Source organism: Aquarana catesbeiana, linkage group LG11 (genome assembly GCF_042186555.1).
Source record: "Aquarana catesbeiana isolate 2022-GZ linkage group LG11, ASM4218655v1, whole genome shotgun sequence".
NCBI classification, from domain to species: domain Eukaryota; kingdom Metazoa; phylum Chordata; class Amphibia; order Anura; family Ranidae; genus Aquarana; species Aquarana catesbeiana.
The window spans coordinates 41,767,616-41,782,977 of record NC_133334.1 but is presented as its reverse complement, the minus strand read 5'-3'; the positions used below and the strand labels follow the sequence as shown (position 1 = coordinate 41,782,977).

The window sequence follows — 15,362 nt, the reverse complement described above, 5'->3', positions numbered from 1 at the left end:
AGCAGCAGAGCGATCCCTTTCCAGGTGCAAGCTCAAAAAATTAAAAAAAAGCCTTTAATGATGAGAAAACTAAAAGGAGAAGCACAGGTAGTTGGATATTATTGGGTGCTATCAAGAGAACCTGTGACAGATTCACTTTAAACATTTAAAGAGGAGGGCTGTTCAGTGGTTCACGGCCCTTGGCTGGTCAACCTTTAGAGAAGAACTGAGGTTGGGTGAAATCTGAGCAAATCAGCTTTGCCAAGACCGATTGGCTGTTGGAGAACCTGCTGCCATAGACTATTAGAGAACTGAACAGGAATCCAAGGAGCCTCCTTTTGCAACTAGTTTGTCTTTAATTTTCTGACAACAGCCAACTCCAGAGATTGCCATTCTTAGTGGCCGGTATACGTGTAGGTATTTCATTGACCAGCCGCAGCAACCAAATGATACCAACACTCCTTCCGCGGTCTGTATATACATCATTTTTAAGTTTCGATGGCAAAAGGGACAAAAGCCAGGGTCTTTGAAAAGCTGCACCTTAAACAGAAAGGAGTAAAATGTAGAAGTCCATAAGCACAATCTTTTAGCCAACACTTTAAGCTAGCACATTAGGGTTACGTTCCCCTATGGACCGTAATATACAATGCACAAAAAGGTTAGAAACTAGCTGTAACTTTCCATTGGCTACATGTTCGTGAGATTTTTCCCAGCACATTTATACAAAAAATAAAATTTCAAAACCACCAGCAAGTTAATGCCAAGTCCACTACAAACACATTACACAGACACCACCATTGAAAATTTTGATAAGAAGAGGTCAACAACATTCAAAGCCGAAACGATGCCAACGTGACCACCAGGCGTTTCACAAGTTAGCGATAACACATGCCCCTGGCAATACATGGATCGTCAGTGCCAAATCAAACTGCTGACCGCAGACTATTGAACAAAATCAAGGTCTGATCACTTGCAAAAACAGATATCTGCAACAAGGGTTATTGTCATATCAGGAACTGACAGACATCACAGGTAATCTTTGATCCTACGGCCCATATCGAGACTGAAGTATGGACTGTCAGTACACTGTAATAATGTAACTAAAATTTCAGAGGTTACTAGGTGAAAAGTGAAGATGTCTCTCTGGTGAGATTGAAGATAAAGATCTGTTAGTCACAAACAGAAGGTCTGATGCTGCCTGGAAGATCGGTTACGTTGCCCATACCGACCAGTTTCTCCCCTTCCACTCGTATACGTCACTAGAGAGCAGAAAACTAAAATTTGATTTGTTGCCAAAGAAAACTGGAAGAGTCCTTCCTTCAGAAATATTCTGACAACGGGCTATATCAGGGTTTCTCAATTAGGGTTCCTCCAGAGGTGGCTAGGTGTTCCTTAAGCAATAAGTAATTTCTGCCCCTTAGAGAAGTTACCACTGACACAACTGATCTTTTTAGCCATCTGTAAGGGTGTAAGTCTTCCCAATGACCATCACACTAAACTATCATAAGTTGTAGATAGTCATCTTTAGCAGGGGTTCTCCGAGAGCAGAAAGTTATTTCAAGGATTCCTCTATGTTGAAAAGGTTGGGCTATACCAACTATCACAAATAGTCTTTAATTCTCCAATCTACAGATGTCAGGCTTTGATGGTGGATAGAAGATGCAAAGGCCGATCTTCACCGCCACCGCCACCCCCCCCCCCCGCCCCGACCAGTTTCTCCCCTTCCACTCGTATACGTCACTAGAGAGCCCCCCCCCCCCAGTTTCTCCCCTTCCACTCGTATACGTCACTAGAGAGCATTGTGATAGTTGGGCTATACCAACTATCACAAATAGTCTTTAATTCTCCAATCTACAGATGTCAGGCTTTGATGGTGGATAGAAGATGCAAAGGCCGATCTTCACCGCCACCGCCACCCCCCCCCCCCCCCCTTCATTCATTACTAGGTTCCAAACTTGCCCAGGAAAAAAAGTCCATAAGGTCAGGATATTTCCTGGAAAAAAAAAAACAGCAACTATACACAAGACACTATGGGGGTTATTTACTAAAGGCAAATCCGACAAGTGCAAACTGCACTTAAAAATTGCACTTGGAAGTGCAGTCGCTGTAGATCCGAGGGGGATATGCAAGGAAAATAAAAAACAGCATTTTAGCTTGCACATGATGGATAATAAAATCAGTAGAGCTTCCCCTCAGATTTACAGCGACTGCACTTCCAAGTGCACTTTCTGTGCAATTTCAAGTGCACTTTGCACTTGTAGTGCAAAGTGGATTTGCCTTTCATAAATAACTCCCTATGTCAGTAGCAATCATGAAGTATAGTATCCATTAAAGTGATACTAAAACACACAGTTCAATTTACATTATCCCTTCTATTTCTGTGTATGGATGACGGCACTGTAATTATTATAATAAACAAAAACACACAACATCCAGGTACCTTTTTCCTACATCTGTCTCATAGTGACAGAGTATGAACAGCATGTAATACAGAATTTGATAGTTTGTTTTTTTATGATGTGGATTTAGTGACACTTCAAAGTGGTTGTTAATCCACTCCAACATCTTTATACTATCTGCACTGTCTCCTAATCCTGTGTGTGTGATTTATAAAAGAAATGCAGATTATACCTCATTTCAGAGCACCGCTCACGTGACCGGCCAGCTGTCTCCTCATCTGACAGCTGCAGTGGGCGGGATCGAGATTCCCCCGCTGCCGTTAATCGGGAGGAGAAAGCTGATCGGTCACGTGAGCGGCACTTTGAAATGAGGTATATACACTGCAATTTTTTTTTTTTTTTAAAATAAATTACACACACACACACACACACACACACACACACACACACACACACACACACACACACACACACACACACACGGGGGGGGGTGTCGACACAGTATTAGGAGACAGCGCCGATAGTATAAAGATGTGGATGTTTTTCCATCAGCAGGAGGGGCACTGTCACTAGCTGACAGGCAGGTGGTGGGAGGGAATAACAGGAGAGCTGCGGATGGCAGAGGCATGTAAACTGACCAGTGTCAGGGCTCAGCAGCCATAATAAACCGTGGTCAGTTGTGGGGGTGGGGGGGGGGGGGTGGCAGAACCAGCCAGGTATTTCATGTGATACGGAGGGCAAAATTATACAGCACAAGCACTGTGCTGTATAACATGCTTTAAAAAGAGGGATAGGATCCATTGTTTTTCTTTTTTTGGGGGTAGCAAATGCTTTAAGCTTCACCAGTAACCACCATTTTGCCCCCCCTTAAAGCTCTATGGACTTCAGGACTGTCTCCCAAGACAGACTATCCATGTGTAAATCAAGGGCCAAAGTTCTTAATGTAAGGGGAATGAAGGCCTGGAGAAAAATATGGGCTTCATATAACCTAGGATTGGAAAATTGGAAAGCAGAATATTTGTTTATGCCAAGTTCACACCTAGCCACTGGAGGTGTGGTGCATGTTAGAGCAGGGCTCTCCAAACTTTCAAAACAAAGGGCCAATTTACTATGCTTCAGAATTTAGAGAGCTGGCCTGTGCAAGCAGAAGATACTGTCCCATTGTTGATACCAATGGGGGGGGGGTGCCCCACCGTCGGTGCCAGTGGGTGGGGGTGAAGAGGGGATGGTGCCCCACCATTGGTGACCAGCGGGAGGGAGTGGCGCCAGTGGAGGGGGATGGTATGTGCCCCACCATTGGTGCTAGTGGGGGAGGGGGTGGGTGGGGATGGCGAGTGCCCCACCATTGGCAACGGGGGGGGGGGGGGTGAAAAAACGCCAGGAATTATTTCCCCAGTGTTGGTTTCAATGAGGAGAATAGTGCTTCATATATGTGAGAGGAATAGTGCCCCAAGGGCCGGATAAGGGTATGCAAAGGGCAACATCCGGCCCATGAGCCGCAGTTTGGAGACCATTGCGTTACAGCATGTATATTTTGCAGTGTTCGCATATGTGCTGGAAAGTACCACAGGGGCCCTTTGACAGTGAACCATACTGCAATGCATGATAATGTGAATGGGGTCTAACAGTATAAAAAGCAGAGAGAGAGAAAAAAAAAAAAAAAAAAAAAAAATTGTCCGCAGTTCAAAATTTAAGAAAAAAAAAAAAAAAAACGGATAAGTAGTTTACGCAATTTAGCCATAATCTGGTATATAAAAGAGTCTATTTAAGACGGTCACACGACCTGCAACAGTCTAATCCTCTCAAGGTTTGTAACCGAAGTTTCTTAAGACCCAAAAATATGTCTACTTGTACATGATTCACATACATCTCATATTAGAAAATCACACATATGATAGGAGATATCTACACTTCTTTATCTTCATATACCATATAATCAGAGATATCTTCTTACTAGATTAGTGAATTCACCAAACAGCATCCATCCTCATAACAACAACCTTTGCTCTCTACATTCAGATTAAAGGTTACTAGAGCTGCATGTTTTTTTCACCTTTACTGCTGAACAGGTTTGCGATGTGGTCGTATTGCATTACAAAACAACCAAATAAAAATGATAGAGAATAAATATAAAACACACATATAAAATAATATAATATATAATATATATATTTAAAGCAAACCACTGAGCAAAGAATGGCAATTTACCAGGGTATGTCTTTAAAAAAATTATATACTTTTTTTAATTAACAGCAACTAGTGCATTAATCTGAATCTGGCTTGGTCACAGCCTCTTGCAATCCCCTCTAGAGTAGAGCTTAGACTGAGAAAGAAAGAAGCAGCATACAATGCCTTGAAAAAGTATTTATACCCCTTGAAATTTTCCACATTTTGTCATGTTACACCCAAAAAGCAAATATATTTTATTTGGATTTTATGTGATAGACCAACACAAAGTGGCACATTATTGTGAAGCGGAAGGAAAAAATAAATGATAAAATGGTTTTCAATTTTCTTTTTTTTTTTTTACAAAATATGTGAAAAGTGTGGCGTGCATTTGTATTCAGCCCCCTTACTCTGATATCCCCAACTAAAAAATAGTGGAACCAATTGCCTTCACAGGTCACCCAATTACTAAATAGAGTCCACTTGTGTGTAATTCAATCTCAATATAAATTTAACCCTTTCATGACTAAGCCTATTTTTGAAATTTGGTGTTTACAAGTTAAAATCCGTATTTTTTGCTAGAAAATTACTTAGAACCCCCAAACATTATATATATTTTTTTAGCAGAGAATCTAGAGAATAAAATGGCGATTGTTGCAATATTTTTTATCACACGGTATTTGTGCAGCGGTGTTTTAAACGCAAATTTTTGGAAAAGTGACACTTTCATGAATTTTAAAAAATCCAAACAGTAAAGTTACCCCAATTTTTTTGTATAATGTGAAAGATGATGTTACGCCGAGTAAATAGATACCAAACATGTCACCCTTTATAATTGCACGCACTCGTGGAATGGCGACGAACTACGGTACCTATGAATTTCCATAGGCGACGCTTTAAAAAATTTTTACGGTTACCAGGTTTGAGCTACAGAGGAGGTCTAGGGCTAGAATTATTGCTCTCGCTCTGACGATCGCGGCGATACCTCACATGTGTGGTTTGAACACCGTTTACATATGCGGGCGCGACTTCCGTATGCGTTTTCTTCGCTGCGCGAGCTCGCGGGGACAGGGGCACTTTAAAAAATTTTTTTTTTGTATTTATTTTATTTATTTTTGTACTTTATAAATTGTGTTTAAAAAAATTTTTTTTTTTTTTACTTTTATTGCTGTCACAAGCAATGTAAACATCCCTTGTGACAGTAATAGGTGGTGACAGGTACTCTTTATGGAGGGATTGGGGGGTCTAAAAGACCCCCCATCCCTCCTTTACACTTCAAAGTATTCAGATCGCCGAAAACGGCGATTCTGAATACTGTGTACTTTTTTAAATTCGGCACCATTGGCAGCCGAGTAAACGGGAAGTGACGTCATGACGTCGCTTCCGCGTTTACAACGAGAAGGCTGGAACAAAGCCGCTCGCAGCTTCGTTCCAGCCCGCCCCCAGCCGCCGAAGGCAGCCGAATGGACACTGGGCCTCCCGATCGCACGGGAGGCCCGGTAACAGCGGCGGGAGGCGGGGGGATGTCCCCTCCTGCTCCTCCGGTATAACAGCTGAGCGGCTTTTAGCCGCATCGGTTGTTATACATGGGTAGCCGATCGCCCGCTGTAAACAACGGTACCGGGATGATGCCTGCAGCTGCGGGCATCATCCCGGTATAACCCCGGAAAGCCGAGTACGCATATCTGCGTACGGTCGGCGGGAAGGGGATAAATATGAATATAGCTGTTCTGTTAGAGAACCTTAGTGAACAAGGGCCACGGAACACACCAGACAGGTCAGGAATAGTGTTGTGGAGATGTTAAACCATTTCAGTCCCAGAAGGATTTACCCCCTTAATAACCAGGCCAATTTTTGCGATACGCCACTGCGTTACTTTAACTGACAATTGCGCGGCCATGCGACGCTGTACACAAACAAAATTTATGTCCTTTTGTTCCCACAAATAGAGCTTTTTGGTGGTATTTGATCACCTCTGCGGTTTTTATTTTTTGCTCTATAAAAATAAAAACAAAACAAAACAAAACAAAAAAAAGGGCAGACAATTAAAAAAATAAAATAAATTTACTTTTTGCTATAATAAAGATAAAAAAAATAAATATGTCTTCATCAGTTTAGGCCAATATGTATTCTACATATTTTTGGTAAAAATAGCCACTGATTACTGTATAAATGACACTGGCAGGGGAGGGGTTAACACGAGGGGGCAATCAAGGGGTTAAGTGTTCCCTAGGGAGTTGTTTTTAACTGTGGGGGAGTGGACTGACTGGGAGTAGAGAGATCGCTCTTGCTGATCACTAGGTACAGCAGATCTCTCGCTACTTCCCAGTCAGAACGGATTTATTTGCATTGACAAATCCCCGTTCTGGCTCTCTGTGGAGCAATCGTGGGTGGCCGGCGGACATGCGCATCGGCATTGCGCTGCGGGCGCGCCCGCTATTGCTCTTAAAGCAGCCAACGTACACCTACGGCGATTCGCACAGCCATGCCAACCTGCCACGGTATAATGATGGCGGCTGGTCGGCAAGCGGTTAAAGCAGGGTTAGGTTATAAAAAAAAATTTCCCAAGCTTTGAACATCTCACAGAGCTCTGTTCAATCCATCATCTGAATATGGAAAGAGTATGGCACAACTGCAAACCTACCAAGACATGGCCGTCCACCTAAACTGACAGGCCGGGCAAGAAGAGCATTAATCAGAGAAGAGCCAAGAGGTCCATGGTAACTCTGGAGGAGCTGCAGAGATCCACAGCTCAGATGGGAGAATCTGTCCACAGGACAACTATTAGTCGTGCTCTCCACAAATCTGTCCTTTATAAAAGAGTGGCAAGAAAAAGCCATTGTTGACAGAAAGCCATAAGAAGTACCGTTTGCAGTTTGCGAGAAGCCATGTGGGGGACACAGCAAACATAGAAGAAGGTGCTCTGGTCAGATGAGAGCAAAGTTGAACTTTTTGGCCTGAAAGCAAAAACCACTATGTATGGCGGAAAACTAACACTGCACATCACCCTGAACACACCATCCCCACCAAAAAACATGGTGGTGGCAACGTCATGTTGTGGGGATGCTTTTCTTCAGCAGGGATAGGGAAGCTGGTCAGAGTTATAGAAGATGGATGGAGCCAAATACAGGGCAATCTTAGAAGAAAATCTGTTAGAATCTGAAAAAAGACTTGAGACTGGGGCGGAGGTTCACCTTCCAGCAGGACAACGACCCTAAACATACAGCCAGAGCTACAATGGAATGGTTTAGATCAAAGCATATTCATGTGTTAGAATGGTCCAGTCAAAGTCCAGACCTAAATCCAATTGATAATCTGTGACAAGACTTGAAAATTGCTGTTTAGAGACGCTCTCCATCCAATCTGACAGAACTTAAGCTATTTTGCAAATAATATACAAAAATGTCACTCTCTAGATGTGCAAAGCTGGTAGAGACATCCCCAAAAAGACTTGCAGTGAAAGGAGGTTCTACAAAGTATTGATTCAGGGGGGCTGAATACAAATGTACCCCACACTTTTCACATATTTATTTGTAAAACACGTTGAAAACCATTTATCATTTTCCTTCCACTTAACAATTATGTGAAACTTTGTGTTGTTCTATCACATAAAATACATTTACGTTTTTGGTTGTAACATCCCAGGACTGGGTGTATAGAAATAGAATTCCTTTGACAGGTCTCATACATATACATAATTCATAAGTCGGCCTGGAGTTAGGCTTTGAGACAGAAGCCAACAATGCATGGACACCAACCTTTTACATCATGAGAAAAGTATTTTAATTATATTTATGAGAGTTCCTAATCAAAGCAAAGCTAAACCCACTCATTTAAGGCCTTGTTCCCGTGGGCGACTCTATAGTGTACACCAGTGCGCGGGCCGAGTTTACGTACATGGTCCCATTGATGTCTATTGGGATGCAGTGGCTGCACATTGGGGTTGATTTCCTAAAACTGGAGAGTGCAAAATCTGGTGCTGCTCTGCATGGTAGCCAATCAGCTTCTAACTTCAGCTTGTTCAATTAAAACCACTTCCCGCCCTCCATCGTATGACGTCCTTGACTTTGTACAGGCATCATTCAGATATCATCTTTTTCGGCCGGCGATTCCCTACATTGTAAGAATGATCATAACAGCTGTTCAGGCACTTGATCGTTCTTACGGGCGGCGAGTGGGGGGCGGAGAGAGGGGGCGCTTGCGCCGCCCTATGGTGCCTTTAGACAGGATCCGCCTGCCCGGGATGTTTACTATAGAGATTTCCAGCAGAACAGATGGTCGCCGGAGTCTCATCATTCGGAGGCTGGGCGCGATGTTATGACGTCACGCCCAGCCTCTGCATTCAAACAAATGGCTCCACCTCGGCTGGGAAGCCCAATGTAAAATTGACAAGGGACACCAACATAGTTGTATCTTTGATCTTAAAAGCTACGGGATAATGGTGTTGTGGTAACTTGCCCAAATAAAAAAAAAAAAAGCCTTTGAAAATTTGTTTGCAATAACTTCATCAGTACCACCAGCAAAGCAGCTTCATTATTATCCCATTAAAGAAGAGAAATGTGCGATGCATTTCGAGATTTCATAATTTGCCACGTCGTGAATGTTATTTCGCCATTACGAACACTAGTTGAAAAGACGGACCACTTCTGGTTCTTCCTTGCTTCCGAGCATGTGTGTTTGTACTTTGGACTTTGTCCGACGGACTTGTGTACACACGCTCAGAAAATCCGACAACAGACATTTGTCCGTGGAAAATTTTAAAACCAGCCATCCAACATTTGTCTGCGGTAAATCCGACAATTGTCTGATAGAGCATTCACATGGTCGGATTTAACGCCAACAGCCTGTCATCGAATATTTCCTGTCGGAAAGTCCGATCATGTGTACGCGGTTTAACTCAAAACATGTTTCCAGTAAAAAAATTTAAAGCGTCGCCTATGGGGATTTTTAAGTAACAAAGTTTGGCGCCATTCCACGAGCGTGTGCAAATTTGAAGCATGACATGTTAGGTATCTCTTTATTCGGCGTAACTTCATCTTTCACATTATGCTAAAAATTGGGCTAACTTTACTGTTTATTTTATTTTTTTTTTTTTTAACGCATGAAACTTTTTTTCCAAAAAAAAGCATTTGAAAAATTGCTGCGCAAATACCGTGCGAGATAAAACGTTGCAACGACTGCCATTGTATTCTCTAGGGTCTCTGCTAAAAAAACATATATAATGTTTGGGGGTTCTATGTAACTTTCTAGCAAAAAAAAAAAAAAAAAATTTTTTAAAAATATATGATTTTTACATGTAGGAGAGAAATGTCAGAATTGGCCTGGGTGGCAAGTGGTTAAGCTTTGACAAAAATCCTGAAGCCGATTGGTTTCTATGCAGAGCTGCAGCAGATTTTGCACTCTCCAGTTTTAGTAAATCAACCCTACAGTCTGCATTCAGGGCTGTGCACCTGCACCAATGTCAAATTGGGAGCAGCAGCTGTGTCCGTGCAGCCACTGGATCCCAATAGACATTAATGGGACTGTCTGCACAGGGATGCAAGGAACACCTGGGCTTCCCCATGTGGGTAAACCCGCCCCACTAGAGTTGCCACCTCATCCCTTGAGGCTGGGTTCACACTGGTCCGACAAACGCTCCGACATTGGGAGCTCATGTCGCATGACGTGTGAAATTTAATGTTTCCCTATGGGAGCCGTCCTAACTGGTCCGTCACAAGTCGTTCCGACTTTAGAAATGCTCCCTGTACTACTTTGGTCCGACTTTGATCCTACTTCAGCCTATTGACTATCATTGAAGTCGGATCAAAGTCGGATTGCCGTCTTGCATGATCCGACTTCGGCACGCGACTTGTGCTCAGATGTTCTTGAGGGGGAACTCCGCGCCAAATTTTAAATAAAAAACCGGCATGGGTTCCCCCTCCAAGAGCATACCAGGCCCTTGGGTCTGGTATGGACCTTGAGGGGAACCCCCTACGCCGAAAAAACGGCGTGGGGGGTCGCCCCCAATCCATACCAGACCCTTATCCGAGCACGCAGCCCGGCCGGACAGGAATGGGGTGGGGACGAGCGAGCGCCCCCCCCCTCCTGAACTGTACCAGGCCGCATGCCCTCAACATGGGGGGGTTGGTGCCTTGGGGGAGGGGGCGCGCTGCGGCCCCCCACCCCAAAGCACCTTGTCCCCATGTTGATGAAGACAAGGGCCTCTTCCCGACAACCCTGGCCGTTGGTTGTCGGGGTCTGCGAGCGGGGGCTTATCGGAATCCGGGAGCCCCCTTTAATAAGGGGGCCCCCAGATCCCGGCCCCCCACCCTATGTGAATGAGTATGGGGTACATCGTACCCCTACCCATTCACCTAGGGAAAAAGTGTCAATTAAAAAAAAAACACTACACAGATTTTTAAAGTAATTTATTAGACAGCTCCGGGGGTCTTCTTCCGACTTCGGGGGTCTCTCCGGTTCTTCTCCGCGCTCTCCGGGTCTTCTGCCGGGCTCCTCCGCTATCTTCTGCTCTTTTGCCGCTCTTTTGCTATAGCGGAGGAGCCCGGTCTTCAATCTTCTGCCTTCTGCCCTCTTCTCCTGATGTTGACACGACGCTCTCTGGGGCTGGAATGCACTCTGGGCGCTCCGCTCTGAATTATATAGGCGGTGACCCCGCCCCCTTATGCCGTCACAGTCCCTGGGCATGCTGGGACTGTGACGTTTTAGGGGGCGTGGTCATCACCCTATGACCACGCCCCCTTATGCCGTCACAGTCCCAGCATGCCCAGAGACTGTGACGGCATAAGGGGGCGGGGTCACCGCCTATATAAGTCAGAGCAGAGCGCACAGAGAGCATTCCAGCCGGGGAGAGCGTCGTGTCAACATCGGAAGAAGAGATGAAGAGAAGAAGCGGCGAGACAGCGGCGACAAGACAGCGGCAGCAGACCGGGCCCCTCGCTGGCAATAGAGCTGGAAGAAGATAGCGGCGGGGCCCGGGAGAAGAGGCGGAACACCGGGAGAAGTCGGAAGAAGATACCGGAGCTGCCCAATAAATTAATTTTGAAACCTGTGTACTGTGGTTTTTTTTATTGACACTTCCCTAGGTGAATGGGTAGGGGTACCATGTACCCCATACTCATTCACATAGGGTGGGGGGCCGGGATCTGGGGGCCCCCTTATTAAAGGGGGCTCCTGGATTCCGATAAGCCCTCCACCCGCAGACCCCGACAACCAACTGCCAGGGTTGTCGGGAAGAGGCCCTTGTCCTCATCAACATGAGGACAAGGTGCTTTGGGGTGGGGGGCCGCAGCGCGCCCCCTCCCCCAAGGCACCAACCCCCCATGTTGAGGGCATGCGGCCTGGTACGGTTCAGGAGGGGGGGGGCACTCGCTCGTCCCCACCCCCATTCCTGTCCGGCCGGGCTGCGTGCTCGGATTAGGGTCTGGTATGGATTGGGGGGGACCCCCACGCCGTTTTTATCGGCGTAGGGGGTTCCCCTTAAGGTCCATACCAGACCCAAGGGCCTGGCATGCCCTTGGAGGGGGAACCCATGCCGGTTTTTTATTTAAAATTTGGCGCGGAGTTCCCCCTAAAGATTCATACCAAACACAGTGCCAGGCATTGGCGGGGATCCAAGTCGGATCCCCGTTCATTGAAAGTCGGACACATGCCGGCTTCATGTCGCAGGGCAAAGTCGGATCCAAAGTAGGACGGCTGTCGTGTCGCACCAGTGTGAACCCAGCCTTAAACCCAAACACGTATGAATTACACAGGTTCTGAGGCCAATTAAATGCAGATAGGGCACCAAGTGAGTTTAATTACAATCTTAAATCAGCCACAGAACCTGTGAAATTAATGTGTGTTCGGGTTTAAAGGGATGAGGTGGCAACAATAGGCCCCACGCACAGGTGTATGCTGTAGTACGCCCTATGTGATCCCCGTGTGGGTCCACGCCAAGGTGTACGCCCCATGTGGGTAAACCCGCCACACACACACACCCCCCCCCCATGTGGGTAAACCCACCCCATGCACCGGTGTACACTGTAGTATGCCCCATGTGATCGAGGGATAACTCTCTCAAAACAGTTAGGCCCCTTTCACACGAGGAGGACTCCGTTTCTACGGAGCCCGCCTCGGTCCGCAAGCTCAGCGTGAGATCAGTCCGTTGATCTCCGCTGAGCCGTCGAATGACAGGTGCCTCTCTGCTCACTGAGCGGGGAGGGGCTTGTCAGGCGCCGCTGCCGCCTATGGAGGGATCGGACGAAAACGGACAGCATGTCCGCTGACATCCGACCCAGTCCGATCCGCTAAAAGCAGACGGATGAGATTGGATCGGATAGAGCCATCCGTCTGCTTTTAGCGGATCGGACTGGGTCGGATGTCAGCGGACATGTCTCCGCTGACATTCGACGCCCCATAGACTAGCATGGAGCGCCCGTTCAGGTCCGCCGTCAAAACTGACAGGCTGACCTGAACGGTCCGATCGTGTGAAAGGGGCCTTACATTCAAGGAAGCCCTGACGCACATGTGCTGCGGCGCTCCACAACACTACTGCTGTGTTGGAAAATGCTGAATGACCATTTTTTGGTCTGTCAAAATGAACGGGCGTGAATTTGTGACAACACACAGAACGAACAGGTCTAATTGGGCATCTGACAAATACTTTCAGAAAAGTCCAGAAGTAGCAGAGAGAGAAAAATATCACCGCTCTGAGACTCGGTTCACACAGGGACGACTTGTCAGGCGACCTAGTCGCCTGACAAGTCGCCTTCTGTTCTGTACAATGGAACCGTTCTAATAGGAGCGACGCAAGTCGCTCCAACTTAGAAAAAGGTTCCTGTACGACTTTGGGGGCGACTTGCATAGACTTCTATACAGAAGTCGTTTTGCAAGTCGGTGCGGAAGTCGTTTGCAGGTCGCCTCGCTGAGGCGACCTGCAAGTCGTGCCGCCCGTGTGTGAACCGGGTCTGAAGGAGGTCTGTGAGGAACAAACATTTTCTCCATGCTGGAAGTAACAGGTGCAGGCAATGCTGGTAATTGAGAGGTAAACAAGAAATCCTGGACAGCCGCGCTCAAAAGTTATCTTCGATCTATGAGCTATGATTAAGCACTGACTACAGTGTGAAAACACGTCAGCTTTCCAGCTTTGTGATGCTGTGGCATGTATTTTTTATGATTATACTCAAATAAAGATTGAAGATTACTTTTGAGTGCGGCTGTCCAGGATTTCTCGTTTACCTCTCAAATACTTTCAGAAACCTAAATTGCATTCTGGAAGCCAAACTGCATTCCCCAGATAAAAGCATGAGAAATATATTATCACACACATGCAGCTGCAGAAAAGTTTGTGAGCCAATACAAGTCATCTAAGGCCTCAGGCACACGGGCGTATACATTTATGCTCCAAATATGCTGGATTTTTTTCTGTCACAACTTGGTAGAAAAAAAAAAAAAAAGGCCTCTAATGTCGCATACATACGTATGGTGAAATTTAAAGGGCAATTGGGACTCTATATGGAGGCAAGTGGTGAATAATAATAATAGTAAATACGTGGTAGGCCAATGAGTTTATTGTCACACAGAGGGTACAAGATCAAACTCACTCAGTATGAAATACATTGAAACCACCAATTATGTGAATTGAAGTAAAGTACGGTTCATAAATACATACACTAAATTGTAAAATTACATATTCTAGACAGTTCATGCAATTATAACCTTAAAAGCAAAATAGCACATTCCAGTTACCAATGAAGGAGTATACACTCAGTGTCGGAAAATGTCAATTGTAACAAGGATAGTGATTATATGCAATGATGATAGGCTAAAACAGTTTACATTCTGTCAACGTGTTTCGTGTAAACACACTTCATCAGGAACAGATGCATCAGTTGGTCTGTAAGAGATCTAGATAAACAGATACTGGTAAGTTCTGGTAAGGACCCCAGCATCAAGGGAAAGGAAAGGGAAAGGTCATGAAATGGTTACTTACATGGGACTGGAAAGCAGGAGTATGTAATGCTGCAACTGGGGGGGACCGCTAGGGTAAGTCGTCTGTCACAGGAGCTGATCACAGACAGCGTGCCGCCCGGAGGGGGTCGCCTCTTCTCCGTTATCATGCCCAGTGTGAAGCTGGAGGATACCGACAGGTGGGCTGGATGCCTTAAGCACGCTTTACTGTTCATGACTTCATATGCAACACGGGCCAGGCTATACTTTTTTGCGTAAACTGTCGCCTGATACATCCACACCTAAGGTAACTATTCTGGGCTATATGGTACTCGTATTGCTGTGCACAATTCCTTGGTCTTTCACCTACCTGTTTTTTTTTTCCCACATGGTTGTCCTATACACTCCGGGTCCTTAGATTCACGCTCTTGGGATGGTCCTATGTTTGCCATTGGCAAACCTCTGCACTCCTTCCACCTTGGACACTTAGTTCTCCCTTGGTTTACACTATCATTATTATACGATAGCTCTTCACAGTATAACATTTATTCAGAGACTCCCTTGGAGCCTCACACAGCATTACCACTTACACATCACATGGAGAACCTAACTTCCTGGGGATCTTGTGTTTGAGCCTCTGCCCCGTGCATGGTCTAGTCTCCTCAGCTCCCGTGACAGACAACTTACCCTAGCGGTTCCCCCCAGTTGCAGCATTACATACTCCTGCTTTCCAGTCCCATGTAAGTAACCATTTCATGACCTTTCCCTTGATGCTGGGGTTCTTACCAGAACTTACCAGTATCTGTTTATCTATATCTTTAAGACCTCTTTTACACTGGGGCACTTTGCAGGCGCTACAGCGCTAAAAATAGCGCCTGCAAAGCGCCCTGA

The 15,362-nt window shown here is 45.6% G+C and overlaps 1 protein-coding gene across 1 annotated transcript in view; it reads right to left on the bottom strand.

Moving 5' to 3' along the window:
• The window catches only part of LOC141111968 (catalase), a 55,296-nt gene that overhangs the window by 29,630 nt on the left and 10,304 nt on the right, over positions 1-15,362 (bottom strand). The gene's annotated exons all lie outside the window — the stretch shown is intronic.